The sequence below is a fragment of the Monodelphis domestica genome, chromosome 2 (genome assembly GCF_027887165.1).
Source record: "Monodelphis domestica isolate mMonDom1 chromosome 2, mMonDom1.pri, whole genome shotgun sequence".
NCBI classification, from domain to species: Eukaryota; Metazoa; Chordata; class Mammalia; order Didelphimorphia; family Didelphidae; genus Monodelphis; species Monodelphis domestica.
The window spans coordinates 48,684,538-48,711,814 of NC_077228.1; positions in this window are offsets into that span (position 1 = coordinate 48,684,538).

A 27,277-nucleotide genomic window follows, 5' to 3' on the forward strand; every position below is an offset into this window, starting at 1 on the left:
AATATACTATGCACCCAATTTGGATGTGGGGGTGGGAGGGTCAGAGGAAAATGCCCTGGGTGTTCTTGACCCCAAGCCTTGTGCTCTACCCATTAGACAACACTACTTCATCAAGTAAAGCATGTTGTTGTTCAGTTGTTTCCCCTGTGTCCAACTCTCTGAGTCTCAATTTTGGATTTTCTTGGCTAAGATTTGTAATTTCTTTCTCCAATTCATTTTATAGATGAGGAAATTATGTCCTACAGGGTTTAGTGACTTGTCCAGGGCCACATAGCTAAAAAGTGTCCAAGTTCAGATTTGAATTTGTGAAGATTCCAGTTCTGAGGCATTATCCACTGTGCCACCTAGCTAACGCATAGCTGAAGATAATCAGCTGATATTTCAGGAAGCAAAAATCAGATGTCTTCATAAGGAATTATCAGCATCTCATTACATATTGATAGTTCTTATTTGCATCATCTAGATAAATGAATGATTTTGTCTCGTTTTCATTTTTTGTTATGTACACATGATTTTTAAATCATGGTAGATGATCTTATCCAGTGCTTTCCTTTTGCAGAGAAGAAAACCAAGGCTCAGAAAAATTGCCTGCCTCGTCCAACGTCATACACCAGAAGAACTAGACCTTGGACCTATGCCCTCTGCCTACAAATCCAAGATTCTTTCCCCCAAAGCGTGGTGCCATTTCTTAGACAATTGAAATAAAACACTGTATAATGTGGAAGATTATGCACTCTATCAATATATTTTTTTTCTCTTGTATAACACTATCTTTGGTCAGACTTAAAGTCTTCAGGGTAACCAAAAAGAATCAATAAGATCATAAATAAATATTGACACTTTTCTTTCATCTAAAATTAGAATGATCAGAGTGAAAAAGGAATCATTTGGAATATCTGCCATAAAACAAAAGAACCTTGATTTATCATAGGACAAACCATAGTAAGAAATATAATAACAAATATTCATATTTTCCAGGGCCTCATATGTGCCTACATTGCATGCAACATTGCCAGAAAAGGAAAAAAAAATTGTGACTGTGAAATTAAATATTTTTCCTCTGACCCTCCCATCCCCACATCCAAATTGGGTGCATAGTATATTGATTTGTGAAAAAATGCTGACCTTTTAAATTTAGTTTGACAATTAAAACAATAACTAAATGGGTTACTTTTTTAAAAATGTGTTCAGTGTGCCTAATATATATATATATATATAAAACTTCATAGTGAAGGTTTAGAAAATATGGTGGTGTAGACAGATCCTGATCACAGCTGACCTATCTCCCTAACCAGCCTTCCCCTTTGGTGCTTGTGTGTGCCCATACAGTCTTTTGGAACACAGTCCCAAATTGTGGCAATGTCCCAAATCACAGGATTAATGTGTCTACGAACAGACCTCTTCTGCCTCCAGAATGAAGAACTCCTTGCTAATTTCTCTTCAAGACACCAGCTTAATTGCATTTTAAACAAATGGGCTGCTTTGCTGGCCAACTTTTAAATGAGATAACAGCAATGTTCACTCTCCAGCAGTGATGAGTGCCTTGCAGTTGATTCAAAACTCTGTTCAATAACAGGTTTAATCTCACACCAGCAGATTTACTGCAGTATAAACTGCCACTGAGCTCATAATTAGTAAAACAAAAAAAAATAAAAATCCAACCTACTAAATATTATTTTCCAAAGCAGCAGGCTATGTTTTAGTGGAAAATTTCAGTCCTATTCTTTGTGTGTTTTATTGATTTTATGTATGATATTGGGAATTCATGCTATGATTTAAGATAATGGTCTATATCGATCACGTAAGCAGTTGCTTAGCTCTCTGGTAACAAACCGATGCTCCCATTCACAGAATGTGTGAGACAGACAGCTGGGGAAACTATAGTACTTCTCATCTTAATGTTTATTTCTCTCTCTCTCTCTCTCTCTCTCTCTCTCTCTCTCTCTCTCTCTCTCTCTCTCTCTCTCTCTCTCTTTCTCTCTCTCTCTGTCTGTCTGTCTCTGTTTGTCTCTGTCTGTCTGTCTGTCTGTCTGTCTCTCTTTCCAAAACATATTCATTGCTAGAAAACAACAGAAAACATGTGTGCTACTGATACAATCTTCTCATAATTTTCTTTGTTGCCGCTATTAGCAGCCAATTGTGATTCAGTAAAAACCCTGCTCAACAACCAGATGTTACAGAGAACATCTCTGTTTGTAGCATCAAAACAAATATTAATGAGATAATTGAAATGATTAAGGGAACGAGCCAGCTTTTTATCCATTTGTTTCTGAATGTATGAGGTTTTGCTTTCTTGAAATAACTGGTTTCAGCTGTGTTCTATTAATCTGGAGAAGCCATTCCTTCTAGGAGGAGCATGGTCTTATGTGTCTAGGTATAAAGACCCATGTTGACAATTTCCAAGAAGGCTTGTGGGTAAATATCAATAAGTAAAAGCGTACATGCAAATTTGGTTACAAGCAACATTCAATCTGATTCAGGTATAAAAATAAAAGTCAAACAAATTCACCTTGAATATCTGTGCAGCTGTATCCAGATACAAAATAATAGCCTTACCAGGATTATTTTCAAGGTAGACTTCTTTATAAAAGTATACATGAAGGCGTTTTTAACAAATAACTTGTGATATCCTTTTCACCGACATTTTCAAAGTAGAAATGATTTGTCTGTAACCCAAGCAAGCTCACCTTCTATCACTTAAATGTGTAAAAATGGGCTTGTGGGGTGACTTTTATTTCTGGCATTAACCTTTGGATAATGAGTGCTCCATTGGATGGAATGGGAGGCATCTAATGGGACTGCTGTGCTGATGATTTTTTTTAAACCCCCCAAGCAAATTAAACTTTAATGAATCAGACATCATAATCTTCACAGACAATAGCAGATTTTTTCTTAAAAAGAAATAACAACAAAATCAACATCATTTTACAAAGAAAAGCTTTTGACTCCATGCGTCTATTAAGCGATCATGGAAAGAAAATGTTTTTATCTTGATTGCAGCAGTTTCAATATTCTGTCTAGATTTAGAAGTAAAAAGGAAACAGTTTTTTTTTCTCCAGTTCTATCACCAATCTAGTGGCAGAGATGTCATATCTCAGGTTTTTTTTTTTAATGTAGTCCTTTATGATGTGAAAATAATACCCGAACTCCTTGAAAGCTTTAGAAAGCCCAGCATAGGTTTCTTTTTGTTCATTCATTACAGGGGGTTAAAAAAAACAACAACACAGATATTGCTATTATTCTTTGATTTCCAATTTCCATACTGCCATCTAATTTTGATGACATCTGAATTATATGTAGATATGCATATATCTACATATACATATATATACATATATATGTATATATATATATATATGTGTATATATATATATATATATATATATATATATATATATATATATAACCTTTGAATCTTCAAATGCCTTTTAGCTTTGTTGTTCCTATTGATGTGTTGACTGGTTACAGCATATTATATTCTGGCACAGCAAGGACATACTATACTGTAGTTCATTGGGAGCCTATCACAGAGTCAAGATAACCTGGGTTTCAAGATTTGCCTTTGACACATATGAGATCTGTGACTTTGAAAAAGTCATTTAATGAATGCCTTAGGTGGTTCTTAAAGATTACAACTGGAGGAAGAGTTCCCATATCTGCTTTGGTATAGGGAGTTTCCACACTCTATTTGACTCCCTAAGGGCATAAAATCAAAGATCTAGAACAAAAATGGTTGACGTGAACTAGGCATGAGCATGATATAGCTTGAGGACATCAAGGTACTTGCTATGATCACCAGGTCAACAAAAGACATTGCCTTTTTGAATATCTACTGAGAAATATTTTAGGATCTTTGATAATGATGATGATGATGATGATGATGATGACAATCACTCCATGATAAACTATTTAATTTATGAAGGAATTCATATCAAAAACTTAGTTTTTGATGAATTTGAAAGCTTAAACATATTTTCCAAATGATTTATAAAGTACTAAATGAACTATTTCTTTCCATCCCTCTAGTCTCTTCTACTCTTCCTTTATGCCTCCCTTATTTTTCCATGACCCAATAATTTTCTTTTGCTTGAGTAGAAAACTGACTCATTTTATGTAAGTCTTTGCATATAAATCTACATTCATCACATTTGTCTTATCTTGAAGCATAGTAATATTTAGTTAGCTATTCTCTAAAATAGGGGCATCTACTTTCACTTCATTTCTTTGTTAATAGAAAAACTGTTTCTATAAATATTTTTCTGTCTATAAGAATTTCTTATCAGTGACATCTTTGGGTTTTAGGCCTATTAATAGTATCTTTGAGTCAAAGACTATGGTTATTTTAATAATTTTAATTGCATAATTCCAGATTGCTTTCTAGAAGGGTTGTACTGTCTTTTAGTTTTCACCACTAATACCTTTATAAAGCTATTTTCCCATAGCTCATCCAGCATCAATTATTATAATTCTTTGTCATCTTTTCTAGTTCACAAGACGTGATGTGAAACTAGGGTTTTTCTGATTGTTTTTTCTCATTGCTTTAACTCAGGTTATCCCCAAATTCTTTCACAATTTTAAGCTTAAATTAATAGTGGGAATTAGGTAGATAGATACATTTAAAAAATTACTATTTGACTAATTGCCCTTTCATTCTAGATTTGTTAATTTTGTTTGTGCAAAAACTTTTCATCATTTTGTATTCAAGATTATATACTTAAAAGTATATATTGCAAAATGACAGAGAACAGTCATGGCTCAAAAGAAGAGATATGAAAAGACATCTTCACCCCACCCTTTGAAGAGGAGGGAAGTCTACAAGTTTTATATTTTGTACACATTTTCAGAATTTTTCAATGCATTAATTAATTAATCCATTATGCTTATTTTTCCTTTTCTTTATTTCCTTTTATTAACACTATTTTCATGGTAAGCCATTTACATTGAATGACTTTCTAGGACAGAAAAGGGAAAGGATATGGGGGGAAAATGTGGTTATAAAAAAACCCAAATATATCTATGAGAATTTTTTTTAAAAGTAAACAAAAAAGAATAGTATTGGATCACAGCAATAGGAATAATTTCATCAACTATTTGAGTTTCTTTTATTTGGTTTTATTCAGAAAAATGGGCATTTTTTCATCCATTTAGTTTTTCCCAGGCAAATTGTTAGGATACTTTTAATAGTTACAAATTTCACTGAGGTATAGTTCTGGAACTTGATACACTCAGTATAACACTATTTATAAACAAGGGCCTCAGGTCATAAAAAAAAAACCCAACTATATCTATGAGAATTTTTTAAAAAAGTAAACAAAAAAGAATAGTTTTGGATCAAAGCAATAGGAATAATTTCATCAATTATTTGAGTTTCTTTTATTTGGTTTTATTCAGGAAAATGGGCAATTTTCATCCATTTAGTTTTTTCCCAGGCAAATTGTTAGGATACTTTTAATAGTTACAAATTTCACTGAGGTATAGTTCTGGAACTTGATACAGTCAGTATAACACTATTTATAAACAAGGGCCTCAGAAGGTCCACACCATATGGCAGAATGAAAGCTCTTTGAGGGAGGGACTGGTACATATCTATTTCTGCCTTTATAAGTCCAACTTATTACCCCCTCTCTCTTTACCCTCTCCTCTTCAGTGATATTTCTTTCAATTAGTTTTTCCTCTTAAGAAAGTCCTTTTCTGGGATCCTATTGAAATTTCAGTCAATTCTATCAATAGTTTAGCATTTAAACATGTCCCAACTCCTTAATGTGTGTAGTTCATTTTATCCAGATGATCTGCTTATGTATTATTTGAACTAGGTAGTCTCTGAAGGTCCCTTCCAAGGCACTGATTCCCTGAATTCAGAGTAGCTAGAATTTATATATTATGTTAAGATTTATAAAGCACCTCACAATATCATGTGTTTTATCTTCATGCCATCTCCATTTTATAGATGAGGAAACTGAGGCAAATAAAGTTTAAATGACTTGCCAAGGGTTAGACAGCTGTGGAAGTCTGAAGCAAGATTTGAACTAACATCTTCTTAACTCCATGATCAATGCTTTATTCAGTAGACTTCCCATATGCCTAGGAATTAATTGCAATGCCAGAGCTATCATAACATAAACATCTGGACAGGAAGATGGAGAGTGTGTGTGGAGGACAGGCATTTGGGAAGGCATGGGTATAATGTGTAATTAATCTAGAACAAAGGGCTATAGCCAAATTGTGAAAGAATTTAAATGAGGGCCAGAATTTTATTCTGATGGCAGTGTCTGTACAACATTTTTGAACATTAATACAATTTTATGGATTTCAGGGAACTTATGAGAGAGGATCCAGTCTTTTTTCTTAAAGGACATTTTCTTCTTCAATCAATTTATTAAGTTCACTACTAAACCAATATCACTCTGTCCCAGAAACTCTTGAACTATACATAACACACATAATATGAAATAACACATGAATTTAAACATGTGTGCTTTCAAGCCTTAAGATTTCAAAATACCCAATACTATGTTTTACAAGAACCCAGAGAATTTCCTGAGTTCAATGTTAATATCACCATGTCCATCTGGGAAACAGATGCAAATGGTGCTTTTTGTCTGCCTGGTTTAGTTAAGGCTCTCCTCCTGTTATACATGAAGGAGAGCATTTTCCTGAGTATACTTCCATCTCACAAATCCCAGGCTATGATCATAGGTCCTGCCTCCTTCTCTGATTTATCCTGTTTCAAAAAGTTCTAACCCTCTATATCCCACTTTCTTTTTTTCTTTATTTTCTTCATGTTTTATTTTTTATATTTTTCAAATTTCATGTAGGTACAATTTTAATAATCATTTACTGACATTTTCCAATCTATGCTCTCTACATCTCTTTCATCCTCCCCAAGACAACAGTTAAATGTGATATCGATTGTGCTTGTGATATCATAAAATACAGAATTCTATGTTCCTTGTGTCATAAAAGAAGATATATATGTATACATATATCACTTATACTAGAGAGAATTTCATGTAAGAAAACAACGTGAAGAAGGGTGTACTTCAATCTACATTTAGACTTAGATTCAACCAGGTCCTTCTATGATGGTAGTTAGTTTTTTTCATCATGAAAACATTGGAGTTGTCTTGGATCCTTCCATTGCTGATAATAGTTATGTGTTTACAGTTGATTGTTGTACATTATCCTGGCCTGCCTTCCATCTTCTGTAGGAAACAAAGATATCATAGGAACTGAAGCCTTTGACAGTTTATTTTTTGCTCCCTTCATCTTTAAGGGCAAGGAACCCTTCACTGAGGTTAAATTTATACAGTCTGCCATTTATACAGTCTGCCTTCTTATGGAGTTCAGTTGTCTATAAACCAACGTATGAATGGTCTAAGATTCAATGAAATTATTCAAGCTGATTCCAGTATGGAATTATAAAAAACTCCCGTGTTTATAGATTGGGACATCATTATAGGGACATCTGCTTAATTTGGTAACACTAATAATTTGTAAGTTTACGTTAGTAAACTTTCTACCTGCTTTAGGGTAGCTGGTGGGCAGAAGGTAAAATTAAATATCAACCAAAGAGAAGGAAGTTCATTGGGTATGGTAATTTTCAAGATGATAATTTCTTAAATTTGAAAAATATGCACTTATTTCAATATCCCTTACTGGTTTGGATGAGATGCCTCAAGTTATAGGAAGACATTTTCAAGTTATGCCTTTGACAAAGCCTGAGCAAGTCACAGTGAGTTACATAAGGTTTCCTGTAGTAGTAGTAATAATCTCTTGGTAACCGAGGATGATGATTGTCTTTGTGCATTTTTGTGCACAAAGACACTTGTGCATGAAGATTTAAGTGGAAAAGTCGATGCACAGAGACAGTCCCACTCTCTCGGCGTTGGAAGCCTGGGTCCAGTGGCACGAAAAGTCGTTACACCTGGAGACTTCCTCAGCTGCATTGGATGTCTGCATTGTCCTTTGTGCTCCAACACGCCCTAAGCACTCCACAGTGCCTTGCTGCCTCGCCCTCTCAGCCATTGAACCTTCTTATTGGTTTCTTCTGTCTGTTCAGCCGAAGCAGTCTTCACATGCTGGGTGAGCAAAGCCCTGGTTCACCAGGGGTTGATGACCCAATGGCTACCCTCACAAGGTTTAGCTAGCCTGTCAAAGCCATTGCCCAGGGTGTGGCCGCTGCCACATGCTAACAGCTACTGGGAGCCACAAAATGAGAGCTGGGTGTCAGGTGAGGGTCAGAGGCTGGAGAGCTGCCCTAGAAGGGCACGACAAGCCCTCCATACCAGAGATACTACCCCTCCCTGAGCACCCCATATACCACAAGGTTTCCTGTAGAAAATAGGATTTTACTAGGGAATTAAAGGAAGCTGGTAAAGGCAATAGGTGGAGATGAAGAGGGAAAACATTTGAGGTATGTAGGATAGAAAAATAAAATTCCTAGACTCTAGAGATGGACTATTTTGTTCCTGGAACAGCAAGGAGGCCAGTTTTGCTGCATCAAAGAGTATAGTAGTAGGGAACAAGGTGTAAGAAAACTGGAAAGTTAAGGGTGGAGTGTAGATCATGAAGGTCATTGAATGATAAATATGCTTTTTTTATTCCTAGAGGCCATAAGGAGGCACCGAAGCTCGTTGAATAATGGAATAACATGCCCTTTTGGAAAATAATGTCAATAGCTGATAGATGGTAGGAGGAATGATTAAATTGGGGCAGACTTCAGACAGGCAGGCCCATCAACAGGCTATTTCAGTAGTCCATATGAGAGATGATGAGAACCTACGCTAGAGTGGTAGCAGTATCAGAGGAGAAAAGGGAGAGTATTGGAGAGATGTTGCAAAGATGAAATTGGCAAGCTTTGGTAACAGATTGAGGTATTGGGGGGTAGAGATAATGAGGAGTCCAGGATAATATCTAGTTATAGAAATATTAAATGGAGACTGAGGGTAAATGAATGTCAGATTTGCCTTTCCCAAGAGTCATAGATTAATTTGATTATTGTTTATTGTTTATGTGAAAGGAAATAGGAAGTCCAAGTGGAGTTGGTGGAAAGGAGGAAGAAGGTACCTTGAATTTGCAATACTGTGTCCCGAAGTTGAAATTATCCCTGACTTATCTTTAAAGGTATCAGGAAATTCAAAAGGAAATGGGCAATTGAAATGACAGTATCATGAAGTGTTTGACAATATTAATTTAATTGCTGCAATAAGAAAACCAAAAAGAACTCAGAATGCATGTTAGTCAGTAAAAATCATCATCATCATTACCATTACCATCATCATCATCATCATCACTAATATTTATATAGCAATATGTGCCAGGCACTGTGCTAAATGCTTTATAATTATCTCATCTGATTTTCCCAACAATCCTGGGAGGCAGGTGATATTATTATACTAATTTTACAAATAAGGTAACTGAAGCAAACAGCTTAAGTGATTTGCCCAGGGTAATACAACTAGTAATTGGCTGAGGCTAGATTTGAATGCAGGTCCTTCTCACTTCAGATCCAGCTGCTCTGTTCACTGTATGCTATAGTTGATTTATTTATGAGAGACAGATTATTACCAATGACAGCACCATGTATGAGTATAAACTTGTTTACAAAATCTTAATAAAGAAAGATAATGAACAATTATGAGCATTATCATCTTACAATGAATAAAGAAAGAGTTGACAGTAGAACCAGTTTAAAGAAAGCTTTATAAGATTATGTAAAGATTATGTATTTATAAGACTATGTAAAGTCATTCCAAGGGCATTTAACATTGAACATGGAAGGGAGGTATAGACCAAAGAAAATGAGAGGAAGTAGGGAGGGGACTGCAAAATCAGTTTCAAACAATTATCTTCTCTATCACAGATGTTGTAACTTTCCACTTGAACCCTAAGGTAACAACCCCCGATTTATTTAGAGATAAATTAGAAACTATTCTATAGAGGACACAGATGGGAAAAGCAGTCAGATTAAACTAAGAACATGTAGAGGAGATCTGTACTGGTGAAAATGCAATTACAAGGTCTCTAAGAAACCAGTATACAGGGAATCTGGAGAGAAAGCTACCAAGGGAATGGGGGGAAATCTTGGACCTTATTAATACTGAATTAAAAAAGAAAGAAAAAAGATGACTAAGAGAACATCAATGACTGCCAACCTTTAGGCACTACCTTTATGAGAATTACTCATACACATAACATAATAGGAACATTAGTATGGCATAAATAAGGTTTTGTAAGCAACATTTAAAGGTGGATCACATATTTATAATTTCATATTTAACAGAAATATGTAAAGGATATTGTGTTTGCTATTTATTGATTAATACAAATAATTTCACTTGGTAGAATAAATATTAGTTCTTTTATAATTCAAAACTGATCAGAAGAGAGAAGTACATGAATATACCTCTTACATGAGCCTTTAATAATGAACACCAAGAAAGACAGTAGAGGGGAAAATCTACCTGTCAAAGATGGTGGTCACTTTAATTAAGAAATTTCTGTGCAGATTCCAGATGGAAGTCTTCACCCTAAAGAGTGAAGTCTTCCACATGTTCCTTTTTGTGGTTGACATTCTATTGAAAATGTCTATTAACTGTCTCAAGCCCAATAACATTGCAAAGTGATTTGGAAAGATATCTATTTGAAGGAGCTTGACCTGGTCATCCACATAGGTAAAAACAAAGATAAGGTATAGCTATTGCTCAGATTTAAAAATGAATTTAACTAGACACCTAAGAAAACTTGTCCAACAATATGAATATGTAGAAAAGACCATACAAATGGACTATAAATTATATTAAATGTTGAACAGGAGAAAATGGATATATTGTATAGAAATCAGATTTTAGGAAATTTTAAAACTTTTTTCCTGACCCCAAGATTTCCCAAAAACAAAGGTCTGTCTTTTTTAATACTAACATTTTATTAGCATTGTTATATGGCAGCCAGATATGGGAAATCACTACCTCTTAAGAATTTAAAAGTAGTATCACACAGGTCATTTAGTGATCCATGATGAGCATAAGAAAGCTGCAATGTCATCTAACAAGGTGTTCTAGAGTAATTCTGCAATTAAGGACATTATCAAGGAACTGTGCAATAGGAGGGCAAGCTATGTTGGTCATGTGGGAAAGGCAAAGTATGACAGGTGGACCGTCAAGAGTATTACACCGAGAAAATAAGTAACTCTTCTGGAGTAATGAGTGGATCCCCTCTAATGGACATGTGAGAAGGTATGGACAAGAAACACACAGGAATGTCAGGTATGTATACAGTGGACTGAAATCTGCATTACTATGGTTTGGGTGGGAGGTAGTTCCTGGATTGATGAGGTCATGGATCCATGATTATTTTAAGATGTTCTGTTATATGGTCATGTAATGGCTTAAATAACTTATACAATAGCAATAACAACAATAATACATAAAGACACACATGCATAAATATATACATAAATGATATAATTCTATATGTGCCTATATGTACTACTAGTTTCATATACACTGCTATAGCCAAATAGTTCTGAAAAGGACTCTGAGATACATCATAAATTACATAATGCATATTGCTATATATGTATATATATAATTTATATAGGTATTGATATAGCATGTATATTTAGACATATATATAAATTTAGGGATAGAGATTATACCTGTGATTTCACTGATATAAGGAACTTACTCCAGAGGGAGGAAATTCCCCCTTCTAGTGTAGACTGCCACTTCTTAAACATAGTTTGAGAGTGTTGCTAAGAAGCCATGTCAAACTCAACAGCTTGCTAAATTTTAGCCAGAAATAGATTAAAATGTTATTGAGGAATATTCATGAAAATAAATAAAAATACAATATAACACAGATAGCATCAATTCATGGGTTATAAGGTATTATGGGGACTGAAAGGATTATTTTCTATTGATTTTGACACCAGTGGCTAGATTATTAGCAAGTTAATATGATTTATCTAGGATTATATATATATTGTGTTGAGTGAGGATTTCAACCCATTTCTTCCATGCTACTCCCCTTATATTATTCCATTTGTTCCAAATAATTGATAAGTCACTGTGTGTATGGGTGTCTATATTCATCGTAGCCATATGATATAATCCCATTAATATAGATAACTCCTGGTGGAAACTCCAGTGTAGATGGGCAACTGTTGTATGAATTTCAGCGTTAGAGTCTCCTCAGGCATTGAGGCATTACCTAATATGAGGGAGTTTCAAGGCCAACTATGTCTCCAAGGAAAGATTTGAATACAGGTCTTTCTGAATCCAAGGTCAATCCCCCAACCACCTTGCCACTCTGCCATCTTTGTTTCTATGTACACATATATATGGATTGAGTCTTTTCAGGAAATTAAAACAATAGCAACAAACTCATACCCCCAAAAGAAGTTTCTGCTTCTCCAGGAATTTACCATGGACCTACCCTCATTCATGAGTGTAGCGTAACTATGCCCACTGTCTCCTATTGCTCCCTAGAACATTTGGCTTTGAAAATGCAAGCATTTGCCTGCAGCTAATGCTTCAGAGCAGACCCATAAATACAAATTCCCATGAAAGCCTAACGACACGCTAATAAAAAAGAGAGGCAGTCATTATCCTTTGGCCCACAGACTGACTTATGGCAGGCCCTGGGCACATGGCCACGTGTGCCTCTACATGAACTATTCTACAGAGTTGAACAATGCAAAAGGCTTTGAATCCAAAAGGAAAACAAACAAACAAACAAACAAAGCAACAATAAAAAGCCAACCTGTTTTTAAAGGGTCAAAAGGGTTTTGCTTCTCAGAATCCTTGATGCCCTGCCAAGTCTCTAATTGTGAATTTCTGTTTATACCATTCCTTTTGACATAGAATAACACAGCTGTACAAAAACTCATTTGCTTTAGGGTGACTATTCTGTTTGGATTAATTGACTAGGGAGATTAATATTTACACTACTTCCCATTGCCCCTGAAATGCTAACTATATTGTATAAAATCCATTAAGGACTAAAGAATGCTTTAGAAACTACTGTAAGTTGGTCTATTCCTAAAATTAAGCTTTGCCTGGGTTATAAGAAGCTCAAGAGCCCTTGCTTCATGGGCTTGAAAAGGCAAATGCATTTATTTTGGCCTTGGGAAAAGAGTTTGTGACAGGAGAGTTTGGAGACATTTCCTTCCTTGTATTTTCAAGGAGGTAAACTTATTTAGAGGCAATGGGTCACATTTGATAGAAAGTCAGTCTCAGTGCCAGAAGGGCCTGGATTCAAGGCCTGTCTTTGACAGATACCATCTGGGTGACCTTGGAAGTTCCTCAGTTCCTCAGTATTCAGTCAAGAGAATGTAGTAACTGAGGGTTATACAACAGTTTACTCATGGGTACTGAACCAATGGAGTGAAGATGAAGTCACCAAAGAGGCGATTCTTGTAGTTGACTGTCTTCATTAAAAGGAATATAAAGAATCTCATGTAATTTGATTTTGCTTATTTTTTTCTGCCATAAATCTATAAAAGCAAAATTAAAAGGAGAACTGAGACAATTGTTACTATCCTTCAGAAGATCTGGACTTCCCTCCCCATTCCACCAATTGTTTAGATTCTTTAGTGAGAGAAAACCGACATATCTCATTTAACATGATTTCCAAATTTAGAATGATACATACATTCCAGTTATTATGTTTTTTATCATTGCTCAGAAAAAAGGGTCACAGCACATCTGATTTCCAATTCCGGATCCTTTTATGAAATCACAAGAAAAGACCCCAGAGACTGCAAGGTATCTAATATGTTAAACAAAATATAAAAATGTATCTCCACTGTTACCCTCTTCAAACATATTCAGAAATTCTCTTTGATGGATCTAAAGAACAATTGTTTGGCAAAGCAGAGGTTATGTCCAGGGTGAGCTTTAAAAACAGGCAATACAGAAGGAAGCTAGCTAGGAGGAGGAAAGACATAGTTTTTTGCGAAGTCTCACTTTTAGGCTTTCTCTTTGCATTTCTTTCTACTCTACTAGAGAATACTTGGGAGTGTTTGTTTCCTTCCCACATACATTTGTCAGTGTGCTTCCCTTTTAGAGCTATATACCCAGTAGAAGATACTCACATGCATCAGAGAGTAAACCAGTAGTCAAGAGTCAAGACATGAGGCTACTCTGAGGATGGTAAAAACTGGAAGTAGAGAAGAGAGCTAGATAACCCTACGAGTCAAATTAACCCTGGCAGTTGAGAATTGAGTTTCAGAGAGGAATAAACCCAGTGATCCCAAATGAGTTATCTAAACTTCAAGAAGATTATGCCCATGGGGTTTGGGGTGGGGTAGGAGGAAAAGAATAGTGTGAAGATACCATGAGAAGAAAAAGAACATCCGGTTCCTGATGTACCAGAGAAGTAGCTTGCCTTTTGGAACAGTAAAATTGAAGACAACTGATTTAGAAATCATATAAAATAAATGATGTTAATGAAATACAAGACCAAGGAATGTGTAAAATGATTTATACTTCCTTGCTAAAAAAGGAAGATTGATATGTATTCTCAGATTTCATGATACACATGTTAAAAAACTAACAAATACTTGTGAAACAAACAGTTAGCTCTTCACAAAGCCAGACAATAGGATCATATGACAGGACTTACCAAATACATCTACATGATTTACTTCCAAATGTAAACTATGAAATAGATAAGATAAAAAAAAACAAAACAAAACATTCCATGAAAGTCATCTACATGACCTCAATCAAAAACATATCAGCAAAGAATCATGAAACAAATGGCTGTCATGGGAATTTTTTCATATATAGTCATTAAATATATAAAGGAGATCAGTGCCATTAACCAATATGGAATTTGAAGGGAAGGTCTGAGAAGAGGGAGAGAGATGGAGGTACTACTGGCTGGTGGAGCAGTCAGATGACACACAACATTTATTGATTAAGTTTATTAGCATATATGGGTGTGGTTCATGACTCCCCTAAACAATTACAACTGTAACATCAAAGATCACCGTTCAAGATATCCATAATGGATAAAGTAATAATGAAAAAAGTTTGGAATATTGCAAAGATTACCAAAACAATACAATACAGAGAGATGATGTGAGCTCCTCCTGTTAGAAAAAATAACATTAATAAACTTTCTTGAGGCAGGGTTATCATGACCCTTCAATTCATAAAAAAATGCAAAATTTGTAAAGCACAATAAAGCAAAGTGCAATAAAATAATGTATGCTTGTACCTAGAAAGGTAGGATCAATTACGTAGAATTTTATATCAGCTCCCTATCCTTCATAATCTAATAGCCAACACATCCCTAGATTATAAATACCAATTCCAAAATGTCATTATAGAAAATACATCACCTACAATAACCTAATACTAATATTGTTCTTCCCATCTCAATCTAAGAATCATATTGCAGTAGTAAATAGTCAGATTCTCCAATCAATGTACAATAAAAATATTCTTAAAACATGGAGCTAAACAAAAGATTTTAAAATCCTGTGGGGACAGGATGAAGTATCATCATCATTAATATCCTATTTGCTATTAAAGTGGTGCTGATGATGGTGTCAGTGAGCATAAAGTAGATGAGCTTCCATCCCCAATTTTTTAAATTTAATTTCAGAGGATAAACATTTTATCCATCTATGCAATATTCTGCCAAACATAAGACAAAAGAAAAAGAATGAGAGATAAAATTGTCTAAAGATAATTTTTATTTAGATTCCACCACTCTGTGGCTAATTGATAAAAGTAGAGATTGCTTGAGTTTTCTTTATAAGTGTACCTATTCTGTGGGAAGACAGTATAAGCATCAACTTCCTCTAATTCTAGATGAACTAGAAACTTATCAATTTTTTGAAAAAAATGGTCTAAAGCTATCATTCAGCTTGACTAAATAAAGCAAAAAGGAGAGAGCCAATGCTATTCATCTGAGTAGTCAAATAAATGGCATATGTTAATGAAATTTTCTTTTTTCTCCAAATCATACCATTTCTACTCTGCCTTGATTAGTTCACATCTGTATTACTGTTTTCAGATCTGGACAATGCACTGTTGAATAATGATATTAAGGAGCTAGAGATCACAGAGAAGATGTTAACTAGGTTAGTGATGGACTTCCAAATAAATGCCACCTGAAGATCAGAGAAAAGACATGTCAGTGCTTAGTGTAGAGAAGGAAGACTCAAGGGATATATGATATCTGACTTCAATTATTTGAAGGATTGCCATATGAAAGAGTATTAGAATTATTTTGTTAGGACCTAGAGGACAGAGCTTAGAATAGTGGATGGGTATGGAAGTTGCAAAAAGACAAATGTTTAAGTCTCATTTCAAGAAAAAATACCCTTATGATTAAAGCTACCCCAAAGAGAAAAAGGCTTTCTTGAGATGTATCGGGTTCCTTTTTCTCTGGAATATTTGAAGCAAAACCCATATGGTTACTCATGTTTTCTATGTTATAATTAATTTGTGCATAGTTGAAAATTGATAACCTCTGAGGTACCTTCCATATCTGAAATTCTGTGATCTAAAGAATTACCTTAAATTTCACTTTTTATTAAGTTGGGTAATGGTGGTCACAATTAAAGGGGAAGCACCTCTCCCCCAACACAGCTTTTGCACTGTTGACCTTCAATTACCATCATAATATCTTCTAATTGGAGAGGTCCTTAGAGATTATTTTGTCCAAACTCTGATGTAATATATGAATAAATAACATAAGTAATTTATCCTTTTTACAGATAAGGAAACTGAGTCTTAGAGAGTTGAGTGATTTGTCCATGCTCTTGTAACTATAGCAGTAAATCCCTTCACTAATGTAGACCTCATTTTCCTCCTATATAAAATATTGGGGTTGGACTAGATAGTCTCCAACATTTCTTCCTGCTATGAATTTAAGATTTTATGATCCCAAGTGTCCCCAAAGTCAAGGAGTTCTTTGATTGCAACCACAAAGTCCTTACATGTCACCGGTTCAGAGCCCTGTGGAGTGGAGGCAAGGGGAACTTGCATTTATCATATTGGACCCCCAGCTTCAAATGGGCAGTTAGGTGGCCCTCTTGGTAAAGTACTGAACCTGGAGACAGGAAAGACGGGATTTGAATCTTCTCAGATATTTATTATCTTTTAAAACCTAATCAAATCTCTCTATCCCTCTCAGCCTCAGTTTCTTTATTTGTTACTTGGGATGATCATAGCAAGAATCTCATAGTGTTGTTTTCAGGATCAAAAAAGGATATATATATATATATATATATATATATATATATATATATATATATATATACATACTTTGAAAAGCACTAAATACTAAATGTATGTTAGCTATTATTATTATGATTTCTCTTGGGTACCTGATCTCTTGTGAGGGAGAAATTTCACCTTAAGTTTTAGCAATGAAAATGGAGCCTTAAAGCATGGAGGGGAAATGGTTTAAAATAATCATATATTTTGTAATTTGATCTACTTTCTCACTGGTTGGTTCAAACTCAGTAATAAAATATAATTCCCAAATGCAGAAGGTTTTTCTGGGTTGTGAAATTGATAAGATCCAGATACTTTATCTGGAAAATTTTCTCTAACATCCTCCTCCCACCAGGCCTTCCCCACCCCCCCACCCCCAATTTCTTTTTTTAGATATAGACAAATAATGTTCTATTCTTCACTCAAATCTTAAGTCTTCAGATTTTCCCTTGGACAGGTTAATTCACACACACATTTTTAAAAAGGGCTACATTAATGTTTTTGGTTATATATGATGAATAAAATGCCCCCTGGACTCTGCACTATACTGGCTCTTTGAGTTACTACAGCCAGCAGCCAAAGCTATTTTCACAAACTGAATACACCACAGTAATGGTATGACATGTAAAATTACTTTAAAAGGAAAGAAAATCATTTGTTTCGGGGGCACTACTGCAGTCTCTCTTTGGTCCTAACTACTGTATTGATTTCTTTCTCCAGTCAGGAGGGTGATGCCTTCCCATCATTTCTACTTTGTGGCTTTCTTCCCATTCCCATAGGCAATTGCTCACATTCTCTGAAACTTTGTAATCACTCTTTGATAGGCGCTATCCCTTCTCTGGTTACTGTTAAGAATACCCAGAGGTTCCTAGAAGCCTAAAGCAGATTACTATGTGCCTAGCTCTCAACTTTTGTTTCCCACCATACTTTATGCCATACTCAATCTAAACATTTAATTAGTCTAAAATAACCACATTGGCCTTGTTGAAGTTATAAATGAGCCCGTAAGAAAGCGACTAACGGGCTGTTAACCATCCCCAATTGAAGAATGTGCTCTGATAAAAGGAGTGTAAGAATGAGTGTCAAGAGAATTGGATTCTAGTAACAGTTAAGTCACCAAAGGTAGCTGTGCAACCTTTAATAAGACATTCAAACTCTTTGAGCCTGTTTCTTCATATATAGATCAATAATCCAGCTCCTGTTTCTGCCACACAAGATCATCGAAATAAGGAAATGTTTTAAAAATGTAATGTGCTATACAAATATCAAACATGGTCATGAAAATTAGTTGCTTTTTAATTAAACAGATAGTTATTAAGCATCCACTGGGCTATATATTGGGGTAATTTATTTATTTATTTGTCTTGTACTTATGATTTTATTGGTTCAGAAAACTCCCAATGAGAAATTCTATCTAACAATGTAGCTGGGAATCTCTAGAGAATTAGCTGGTAAATGCATGGACACACTGATTAAGTGACTTGTTCAGGTTGGCCCAGCCAGCATGTTCTAGAGATTGAATCTGAACAGAGGCTTTCCTATTACTGAGGACAGTTCTCTGTCTAAAATTCCTAGTTGCTTTTCATCATTGGTATTATGATCAAGAAGTATTTGGAACAAAACAAACCTCTTGCCTTCAGTGAGCTTAAATTCAGTTTGAGGGAATGGAAGATACCTAAGTAAATACACAAATATATCATTTCAAGGTTAAAGGTGCGATGTTTTTTTGAAATTATGGATAAAAAGTATTTAACATTTTAACATTTTCCTACCTTCCATCCAGAAATTAGGGGGATTCTCCATTTTGCCTGACTGGATTTTTTTCCCTTTTAATACTGAGAATTTCCCTGTGTTCTTATTCTTTCTATTCCAATTGATCTCTTAATTTATGGTACCCTACTCTAATCTTTTATAGCCATTCTCTCTCTCTCTCTCTCTCTCTCTCTCTCTCTCTCTCTCTCTCTCTCTCTCTCTCTCTCTCTCTCTCTCTCTCTCTCTCTCTCTCTCTTTCTCTCTCTCTGTCTTTGTCTCTCTCTTTCTCTTTTTTCTCTCTCTTTCTCTTCCTTTCTCTCTTTCTCTCCCTCTCCCTCCTTCCTTCTTCCCTTTATTCCTTCTCTACTTTTTTTTTCCATTTTTCTCCCTTTCCCTCGCCTTCTCTTCTCTACATCTCTTTCTTTCCTTATTCCATTCTCTCACTGTCACCTCTTGGACCCTTTCCACTGCAGACTTTTTTCCCTCATATATGTGCAAAGTGTCGGAGTACTTCCCCAAAGACTTCATATTCTGAATTCACCCTGTTGCCAGCCATGTTGAAAGAACACTAGCCATGATAATAAAACCAGATGCTACCCAATTAGCTTTTTCTAAATAACGTGGCCTGTGCTTTAAGTTATAGGAAAGGAGCCTAGAGCCCCAGTCTGCCCCCTTTATTGGGGAGTACTGTTACAGTATTGGCCACTCACTGGGTACAGTTAAGCTCGTGTCAGTGTTTAGACTATAAATCCTTGATTTTAAAAGTTTACTCTCAGCTGTAAAAATTCTCTTTGTGGTAAAACTTGGCAGTAAGGCCGACACTCAAGAGTGATATTTTCCTTACTAAAGTTTAGGAGGAAAATCATTAGCTTATGTTTTAAAATTGAAGTAGGTTGGGAAGGGTAGCAGGAAAGCTTATGGAGATGATGCCAATGACTTGGTCTAGTCAAAATTTGCCTGATATTAGAAACACAGTGACATTGATGTTTATTTCTTATCTTTGGGCATCTTTGCTACAAATAATGTACCCTCAGCCATCACAGAGTAATCTGCTTCCAGAGTACAATATGCGTATGCATGCGCATGCATGTGTCTAAACTAACTTTTCCGAGATTTTACCCACATGCGCAGTGTCTCCTTTTCTTCGGGAATTTCATAAGGATTTTTAGTGCTGAAAGTTATTGAGCATGCAAGGCTCTGCGGATGAACAGCTCCCAAAGCGTGCATTGACAAGGAGGACCAGGGCTGTTACAGTTGGTAGTGTCAATGATTTGCAAATAATGGGTCTCTGGGAGATTTGTAAATTGCAGCTTTCACTCCAGGCCACAGTGCTTTTTTAGGATGAGCTGAGTTGCTCTGAGGCTTGGCACTCTTCAATGCACCTTAGGCAGGGGTTCTAATACTTCCATGGAGATCATAACAGCTGCCCATTACAATCAATCTCAATGACATATTTTTCTTGAAATTTTTAATAAAAAAATGAAAACACACAAAAGACAATATGAATGTTGTAACTTAAGCCAGCCTAAGTAAAAAGATGATATTGTCCATTGTTTATCATCATGAATCAGGGGACATGTTTCAATCGTACATTGATCCTGTCCAAGACTATGAAGTACTTAGGCTTAATGGGGTGAATTTGGGTCAGTTGAATAGCAGCATTTAATAGATCAATTGCTATTGTTGTTGTTATTGTTGGTTTTTGTTTTGTCTTTTTGGATGACAAATTATGAAGTATATACTAGGGCATGGCTTTAGGAGGTCAGGCGTAATATGCACTAGTTATGTGTGTCAAAACCTTTCTTTTTATATTTTGCCAATTGAGACAGGGGAGGAAGAAGGAGCAAAGCATTTCTCTTCAGGGCCAGGTGCAAGGATGCTAAAGAGACTGGTTATAAAAATATTAATTATTTATTGAAATATATAAGGATAAAAGCATTTCTAACTCTAAGGGATTCTAACTCCACCCAAATAAAACTCCCTTGTTCCACAAGGAACTGCTTCTCCTGTTTTCACAGGCTGTACTAATCCTTAATGATCTGACTAGCCCAACTTCTTACTATAAACCATATATACCATATATAAACCAACAATATTATCCTCATAATTTTTAATTTGCCTCCAAATTATAAAAATAACAAAGGCTGGCTGGTTGAGTCTCAACAAGAAGCAAGTTAGGACTCTGAGCCTTAGCAGACTCAGAGTCCAAATCAAAGACCACATATTTCTTTGGTCTTCTCAGAGTTAAACAATCTATAAAACAGTAATAGATAGTCAATAGTGTTTCCCAAGTTGGAAAAAGAAAACACTAAGCTCCTTCAGGTCTTTTCCTCCTTTCCTTCTACCTCAGATAGTGAGAGCGAGAGAGTCTGACTGCCAACTGCCAGAGACCAACTGTCAAATGAAAAACCTTTAGACTTGAAACTGACATTCTGGCTCAGCTATATTTGAAGCTCCAATTCTTTATCAATCCAGCTTCTATACTTCTTATCTCTAAACTGATAAAATAATACTTATTTTCTAATATTATCCTTATACCTCTTAATTTCTAATTTTTAACACCATAAAAAAGTTCAGCTATGAATATATTTGTACCCATATATTCATTTCTTTTTTTCTTTATTTTTTTTGTGGGGTCAAGACCTACTAGTAGTTTTTCTGGGTCAACGAGTATGTACAGTTTGATAGCCCTTTGGTCACAGTTCCAAATTGCTTTTCAATATGGTTGGATCAGTTCAGACTACCAAGAATGCAATATTCTCCCAATTTTTCCATATCCCATTGAACATGTCATTTTCTTTTTCTTTTTCTTTGTCACATTAACCAATCTGATAGATATAAAATGCCATTTCAGAGTTTGTCTGTTTGCTTGTTTTTTCATGGTTGATTATCTGGAAAAAAATTTAGTAACACGTAGAAACAATTTTTGACAATTTTCTGACATTTGAGGATTTAGATTATTTTACTCCTCCCCAGGTGGTAAATAGACTGATATAGGCTATGCCAATGCTTTCATGCGATAAGTATTTCTATATTGCTCATGTCATGATAGAAGACACATATTACAATAAATATAAAAAAAAACTCATGAGGGAAATAAAGTGGAAGATGCCATGCTTTAATCTGCACTCAGACTCCAACAGTTTCTCCTTCATATGTTGGTTGTAGTTTTCATCTTGTGTGCCTTGTGTATAACTTGGGAACTTGTTTGGCTGAGAATTGTTTAGTTCTTCACAATTGATCATTGTATAACATTTTTGTTACAGTATATATTGTTCTCCTGGTTCTGTTAACTTCTTTTCACATCAGCAAATTCCAGGTTTTTCTGAATTCATCCACTCATACTGTTTGCCATTTCTTATGGTGCAATAGTATTCCATTATAACCATAAACTACAACTTATTAATCCATTCCTCAAGTAATGGACAACCCTTCAGTTTCTAATTCTTTACCACTACAAAAAAGTTACTAAAACATTTTGGCAGAAGCAGGTATTTCCCCCCTTATCTCTGATCCCTTTGGAATACAGACCCAGTAGGGGTATTGCTTGGTCAAAGAGTATATATTATTTTATGACTTTTGAACATGGTTCCATATTGCTCTATAGAATGGTTTTATCAGTTCACAATTCCACCAACAGTGAATTAGTGTTCAAGTTTTCCCACATCTCCTCCAAAATTTGCCATTTTTCTTTTTTATCTTGTTAGCCAATTTGAGAGATGTGAGGTGGCATCTCAAAGTTATTTTGAGTTTCTCTAATCAATAATGCTTTGGAACACTTTTTCAAATGACCATATATATATATATTTAATTTCTTCCTCTGAGAACTATCTGTTCATTTCATTTTAGTATTTCCAGTTGGGGAATGCTTTCTATTCTTGTAAATATGACTCAGTCTATAAATTTGAAAAGTGATGCTATCATCAGAGATACTTTCTATAAAATTTTCTTCCCCAAATTTGTTGTTTCCCTTCTAATCTTGGCTGCATTGTCTTTGTGAAAGCTCTTTTTAATTTAATGTAATCAAAATTATACATTTCATTTTTATGTTATCTATGACTTATTTGTTCCTAAATTCTTCCCTAATCCATAAGCCTGACAGTCAAAGTTTTCCATGTTTCCTTAAATTATTTATGTTGTCACCTTTTATTTCTAGATCTAGTATCCATTTTGACTTTATCCCAGTTGTGTGATATGAGATGTTAGCCTATGCCTCCTTTTTTACCCTGATGTTTTACAGTTTTCCCATTGGTTTTTGTAAAATAATGAATTCTTTCCCTAAAAGTTTGGATATTTAAGTTTATCAAACACTAAGTTGTTTGGGGGGCATTAATTACCATGTGTTTATTACCTAATCTATTCCATTGATCCACTACTCTATTAGACAGTACCAGATTGTTTTATGATTATTATTTTGTAGTATAGTTTGAGATCTGATACAACTAGGCCTCCTTCCTACATATTTTTTCATTGATTATATTAATATTCTTGACCTTTTTTTCTAGATAAATTTTGTTATTTTTTTCCTAATTCTATGAAATCATTTTTGGACAATTTGATTGTTATGGTACCAAATATGTAAATTAATTTAGGTAGGATTGGTATTTTTATTATATTTGCTCAGTCTATCCATGAGCAAGTACTGTTTTTCCAGTTGTTTAGATCTAACTTTATTTATATATAAAGAGTGTTTTAAAATTGTGTTTCTATAATTGCTATGTTTGTTTGGTAAGTATACCCCTAGTTTATTATGTTGTTTATAATTATTTTGAAAGCACTTGTCTTATTCTTGCTATTGGACTTGGAGGCAAATATAAATAAATATTACTGATTTATGTAGGTTTATTTTGTATCATGTGTCTGCTAAATTTGTTAATTATTTCTATGAGTTTTTAGTTGATTTTCTAGGATTCTGTAGGCATACCATCATACCATCTGCAAAGGATGATAAATTTGTTTCCTATTCTATTACCTATTACAATACCTTCAATTTCTTTTACTGTTTTTATTGACATAGCTAGCATTTCTGGTATAATATTAAATAGTAGTGGTGATAATGATAATCTTTGCTTTACCCCTGATCTTACTTTATTTTATTCCCATTAGAGATGTTTGCTAATTGTTTTAAACAGATACAATGACAAATAATGATATTGATAGTTCTATTAATTCTGATGTTTACTAATATCTTAAAAGGAATTCTTGTTGTATTTTGTCAAGTGCATTTTATGCATTTATTGAAATAACCATATGGTTTCTCTTAGTTTTGTTATTGATATGGTAAATTATGCTCATACTTTTCCAAATATTGAACCATCCTGGAGTTCCTGGTATATAACTAATGTGATCATGGTATACGATTTTTGTGATATATTGCTATAACCTATGTGCTAGTAGTTTATTTAAAATTTTTACATAATTGTTCATTACAAAGATTAGTGTAAAGTTTTCTTTCACTGCCTCAGGAGCTCTGCTGCTACACGGGAGTGAGCAATTTTCTGGTCATCTCTGCCTTTGCTACCATTGCAGAGTGTTTCAGGCTGACCTGGTCCCTTCCTCTGCCACTTTGCTGCCACAGGTGCTTTGCTGCCACTTGGGAATGTGTAGGTAGGTTCCTGTCCTCTGCCTATTGCTACTTGAGTGGAGTACTTTAGGCAGGGACAGACTGAACTTTGCTGCCTCTGGAGTGCTGCTGCCAAGTGAGAGTTTGTAGGTTTCCTACTTTCTCTGACTTCACTGCCCATCCAAGTAGCTTTGACTACCACCCTCCCCTCTCTGCCTTCCATTCCTGTGTGAAATGACTCAGTCTGGGATCATTCCTGTTCTACAACTTACCTGCCTATAGCAGAATAGAAAGGTTGGGGTTGCTCTGAATTTTGCTAGTTCCCAGAGATGCTGTGCTACTAGGCTAATCTCTCATTACCCCAGTGAGAAATGTTCCTCCTGCTTTTCTTTGTTTTGAGGTGATTTATTCTCTCTCTCCCTCTCCCTTTCTCTCTCCCTCTCCTTCTCTCATTTGCTGAGTATCCTTTAGTCAGGCTCCTTAGCTCTCAGAATCTCAGAGTGTTTTAATTTAACTTTGTTGAATCAATACTGATTTAGAGCATTCAGTGCCATAATAATCAAATTACAAAAAAAATGATAAATTACATCTAAAATAATAAAACATGATTCAAGGGAGTCAAGAAAAAGTTGTGAAGGGAGGTGGGCTATTAGAACCAAACTTTAAACTTTATTATGAATTGGCAACCATCAAAACAAACTTGGTACTGGCTAAGAACTACAGTAATGAATCAATGGAATAGATCAGGCACTCAACAAGCAATAGAAAATAAGTTAGTGTTTTATAAACCCACAGTGTTAATCATGAAAACAGTCTGATCCTGGTTAATATATTAGAATGGTGGATCACTGGCATAGATTAGTTGTACCAAGCATAGCAGTAAATCCATAGTAATCTATTGTTTCAAAACCCCAAAGATCAGAGATTTGAGGACCAGAAATGACTATTTGACAAAAATTCTAGGGAAACTGGTATTCATTTGGGCAGAAAATAGATATAGACCAACATCTCACACCATTTACCTAAATAAGGTCAAAATTAGCTCATGATTTAGACAGTAAAGATGATATAAGCAAATCAGGAAAGCACGGAATATTATAACTATGATATATCAACATAAATTATAATAATTGTTTTCTTCTGACATTTTGTGATCCATGTTTTCTCCTTTATTTGGGTGCCATGTCATATTTTTTGTTCTCTTATTTGTATTGTAAAATATTCATCAATGTTATTATCTTTCTTTGTTGTTATGATTGTCATTAACCATAATTCTTTTCAAAACCCTGTTATTCAAAAAGAAGCTAATTTAAAAATATTAATTACCCTCCCTCTCATCCTCCCTCTCTAGACAGCATGTAATATAATAAGTTGTAATGTATTATCATAAAATATAAATTTTCATTTCTATCATATTGTGAAACATGACATATTGCTTATACTAAAGAAAAATTCATGGTGGAAGTAAAATGAAGAATGATATGCTTCAATTTACATTCAGACTCTCGTTCCTTCTATAACCTTTTTTGACATGAGTCCCTTGACATTGTTCTAGATCCTTTTATTGTTGGCAATGGTTAAATATTTCATAGTTGATCACTATATACTATTGTTATTATTATGTAAAATGTTCTCCTGGTAAATCAGCATTGTGCAGAGTAATGTTTCCCCTTTTTAAATGCACTTGGCATAATGTTATCTCTGACTAGAGGCATTTCAAGAAATTTAGACTCAAAAGTGACTGTGTACAAATTGGCACTACATATTGGGACTTTGCCATTTTCCATTAACTGATAAATATTTTATCAGCGAATAAATTTTTTTAAGTCTTGATGTTAAGACCCAGTTGGTTAATAATAAGTATTTTCTCTTTAGCATATCATAGAGTCACAGGTTTTAGATTTGGGAGAGGCCTTGATGATCACTAAGTTTATGGAATATAGTAAAAAGTGAACTAAACTTTGGGTCAGAAAAACTTGAATTTGAATCCTGCCTTTGATATTTACAATATGTGTTATCATAAGTAAGTCACTTTATCTGTCTTTGAGAGGCAGTATAATCATCTGTAAAACTGGAAATAATAGTATATACCTCATAGTTTTGTGAAGTTCAAGTGAGATGACATTCTTAGAGTGATAAGTACATTGCAGCTACTCTTATGATCAAATCTGACCTCTTCATTTTTTAAATAAGATCTTTAAATAAGACCCTAGATTTTAATTTCTTACAATAGCCTTTGCAAACATGAAGAATATTCTTAATTTAATTATAGAGAAGACACAACAAAGGACTAAGCAAGCTTTTGCCTCTGATTTCCTATGTCAGAACATATATTTTTAAACAAACACATGACAGAGATATAGAGAGTTTAAGAATTAACTATATTTATTGTTATTGAATTTAAAGCATACTCATTGTTTCCTATTTGAACATTGATATTATAAAAAGTTCCAGACAGATTAATGATATGCAGGGGGGAATGGATTTGGAAATTAAAAGATATGAAACTCACCCAAGACGAAGTTCAAAGGAGAAGAATCAGGAACAGTCCTCCAAGAAGCAGTTCAAGAGCCAAAGTCAAGGTCCAAGCTGAAAGTCAATTCCAAAGTCACCCCCAAAAGCCAAGTCACCATGAGAAGATACTTAGACAGGAAGTTCAGAACTTTTTATAGTCCTTTGTTCCACATCACTTCCTTTCCCTTCTTCCACTTTACCAGAACCAATT